Genomic DNA, 4,022 nt, shown 5'->3' with positions numbered 1-4,022 from the left:
AGATCAACTGTAGCCAAGTGAGCACACTGTCTTTTTAACCCATTGAGGCTTTCTTTCTTTGTTCAACACTTCCCAGGCTGTTGCTATTTACTAGACACAACTTCATCCACTGTTTTGCACAGCTCTGCTGGGGAGCTTCCCCATCAAGAACCCACTCAGGGTCCTTTGCTGAGGCTGAAGTGACTGTAGCAGGATTAAGACGTTCCCCAGATGAATTAGGTAGCAATTGTTGATACCATAGATTGAACAATGCACTGAAGAACTAAAGCAGTAATGTCAGCTAATTAGTCTCTTGTAAGGTAGAGAGGCGAGTATCATGACCTCTATTTAACAGATGGTTAAACCGAGGCAAGGAGAGGTCAAGTTTCTTGCCCACGGTCACACAGCAGCCAGAGGCAAAACCGGGATTAGAACCTAGGAGTTTCAGGGTCCTAGTTCCAGTGAACCAGGTCAGTGGTTCTCAACCTTTTTTGGCTCAGGACCCATTTGTAAACAGTGTCCCATCATAACCCAATCAATTGCTTGAGTGCCAATAATATCTTATTAATTACACATTAACACAATAAGTACTAAGTGCACTGTACCCCAGCGGTAACTCCCTGCAGCTCCTGTCCCCCAGAGTGGGCTGGACTCTGAGCCACAGCACTGCTCATATTTGGCTCCAACTGGGCCAAATTTGTGTGAGCGGAATTGCAATCTAATGCATGACAAGGGGGCTGCTGGGCCAAAGCTGAGCAGCGCTGCAACCGCAGGTGCTAGATTGCAAAGTCCGGGAGCGGGAAGCCAACCCAGCCTGCTCCATGGGATCAAGCCCCAGGAACCACTGCTGCATGGTGAGTGTGAGGCTGGCTCTGCAACACTCCCCACTTCCCTCCAGCCTCTCATGAGACCCTTTGTCACATTCTGGTGACCCATAGGTTGAGAAGCTCTGAGCTAGACCACATGGCCTCAGAACCAGAAAAGAGAGGAAACTCACAGAGTTGGAGGTGGAGGGTTGAGGTGGAGACGCCACATGAAACATAAAAGGCCTTTCTAGTTGAACTTTGAAGAGCATCAGCAATAGTAGGGAGCTTCAGGTTGGGACTGAGCTGCATTGGCAGCAGGGAGGGCTTGGGTCTGGACCTAGGTGCCAAGGAGGAGGACGGGGATAAATTTCAGGAGCATGGGGGGATCTGGTTCAGATTTAAGGGGTATTGGCAACAATGGTTTGGAACCAAAGTCAAGGTATGCAGTCAGAGCTGTGGGTGAAGAAGGGAAGCCTCCAGTATTGGAAAAGCATTCTACAGCATACTTAGGCACAGGCTGGAGCCTATTTTAAAAGGGATGCTATTTAAGGACCAAAAAATTTTTTTTAAAAAATTGATTTTACAAAATTAAATATGAAGTGAAAATGTGTTCATGATTGCGTTTGAAAGCATCACATCAGGGTTTGTTTGTTTGTTTTTTCCAATGGAAAAACTCCCACTGAGTGTTGTAAATCCACACACAATCGTTTTATGTTAGTGCATGAGAAACGGGAAGCGAAATGAACTCTGAAGAGAAAATGAACATCACCCACCTTTCATGGTCCAAGCTAAGTGAAGTTCAGAGGATAAAGAAATAGCATAAGTGTAAAAAAGTAAAAAAGTAGAACTGTTGTCTATTTGTTGTTGTAATTAATGCTTCGAGGTGTTCCCCAGCAAGGAGTTATTATGATGATTTTATCTTCACAGCAAACCTTTAATCTGTTGTTTTTCATTTTCTCCTATTGGATCCATTCCCTGCCCTGCCCTCCATTTTCAGGTATTTCACCAACAACTTATGGCATGATCCCTTCCCCTCTTGCTCCAGCCTCACCACCTGTGAGGGGTCAGCCTCATCCCTAGATCGACCATCCTTACGTTATAACAATGACAGTAAATTACTAAAGGGAAACACATCCTGAAGAATTTGTGAAGGGCGACAAACCCCCTGGTTGAGGGCATAAGCCAACCTCTAACTGCTAGGGGTTTGGAGGCCTCTTTCCCTGGAAACAATTTATCCCATCATGGTCTGCTGCAGGGTTTTTGGTACCTTCCTCGAAAGCAGCTGGTGCTGGCCATTGTCAGAGACTCTGTTACCATGGGACTGAGTATGCTGCCGTACTGCTTTCCCAGCTCTTGCAGGATTGGGAGTGAGACAAGAACCAAATCAAACCCAGCTCTGCACAGATACCTGTTAGGATATAGATATTCAGGCCTGTCTGTAAAGGCTTGTACTCTAAGAATTTAGGTGTATTCTTATCACTTAGCTAGTTATAGAGGTAGAAAAGTAAGAATCAAAATCACTGTCTGCCGGTGTAAGGGCCTTCTCTTACTGTGGACAGTCTGAGGCCTGTTCTTAGGCTAAGGCCTTTGGCTAAGCAGCAGAGGTAGCCATGAGCTGGGAAGTGACCGGTCACCTCCTCACATTCCAACCTAGTCACATTGAAAGAAGGTGCTATTGGGCTGTTAGGAATACACTCCTGTCCTGATAACGCCTATCGCCTCCAGAGAAAGGGAAGTGCCTAGAAAATGTAAAAGGAAGTTTAGTTGATAGTTTTCTGTTCAGTAAGAACTTACTTATCAATAGCTGGGATGTGAATCCTCACTTCTGTATTGTTTTGTCATTATAGTTCCCACTTTGCTATTGTTTATTTGCATGGTCTCTGTCTGGTTCTGTGATTGTTTCTTTCTGCTGTATAATTAATTTTGCTGGGTGTAAACTAATTAAGGTGGTGGGATATAATTGGTTAAATAATCATGTTATAATATGTTAGGATTGGTTAGTTACATTTCAGGAAAATGATTGGTTAAGGTATAGCTAAGCAGAACTCAAGTTTTACTATATAGTCTGCAGTCAGTCAATCAGGAAGTAAAGGCGGGGGGGGAAATGGAAACAGGGAATGGGGGTGGGGAAATTGGAATCATGTTTTGCTAAGGGGGGGAATGGGAACAGGGACACAAGTAAGGCTCTGTGGTGTCAGAGCTGGGAAGGGGGACACTAAGGAAGAAAACTGGAATCATGCTTGCTAGAAGTTCACCCCAATAAACATAGAATTGTTTGCACCTTTGGACTTCGGGTACTGTTCCTCTTTGTTGATGTAAGAAGGACCAGGGAAGTAAGCGGGTGAAGGAATAAGCCCCCTAACACCTGTACAGATTCCTAGTCTACCTCTAATTTTCACCTCTATCAATACTTCTAAATGGAATGCTTATACTCAAGGGGTCAGGGTATTAATAAAGTTTGGCTTATACCTATCCTGAATTAAGCTAAATCAATACAAAGAAACCTTTGTTCAGTTTAAAAGTGACAACAAAAAGGGTTGCACTGATTTAAAAGTCTAGTTAGTTAAATCAATGCAAGTGATAGGAGCTGGTTTCCAGAATTGCCTGAACACCCACAACTCCAGCTAAAGTCAGTGGGAGCTGCTGGAATTTAGCTCCTCCCGTTCCTGGTCAGTTGAGCATTGCACATACACTACATGGCCCTATGCGTTTGTACAGCAAGTCAGAATGTTACAAACCCCTTAAGATTCCCTTTTGTGATTTTGGGCTTGATCCAAATTCCACTGAAGTCAATGAAATGACTCCCACTGACTTCGGGGCACTTTGGATCAAGCCATATAGAACTGGATGCAGAGAGGTGCTTGAGGGGTACTTACCACCACTTGGGGTGGGACATTACCTTCGGAGATTAGGCAGCATAGGCCACTACTTTCACCTCTGCTCTCCCTTGCTCCATTTCTCTGGGCTGTTCTGGCCTACATTCCATGTCCTGCCTTAGACCCTCTTCTCTTTATTTTGCCCCTGGACTTTGAGCCTTTGTTGTCTTTGCTTGTAAAAATTGCATCATTAATGGCAGGTAAATTTAGAACAAATAGAAGGAAATGCAAACTGTACTTCATACAGTGTGCAGGCAGCTGGGGGGAGTCACTGTGGCCAGAGGTTCTAGACCCTAATTAGCTTTACTAGAGAACCAAATCTCTCAAGGACCAGTAACTGTATTTGTAAGTATGCATGTTA

This window comes from Dermochelys coriacea, chromosome 1, assembly GCF_009764565.3.
Source record: "Dermochelys coriacea isolate rDerCor1 chromosome 1, rDerCor1.pri.v4, whole genome shotgun sequence".
NCBI lineage: Eukaryota > Metazoa > Chordata > Testudines > Dermochelyidae > Dermochelys > Dermochelys coriacea.
The sequence above is the reverse complement of the archived record's forward strand: the minus strand, read 5'-3'. Positions refer to the sequence as shown.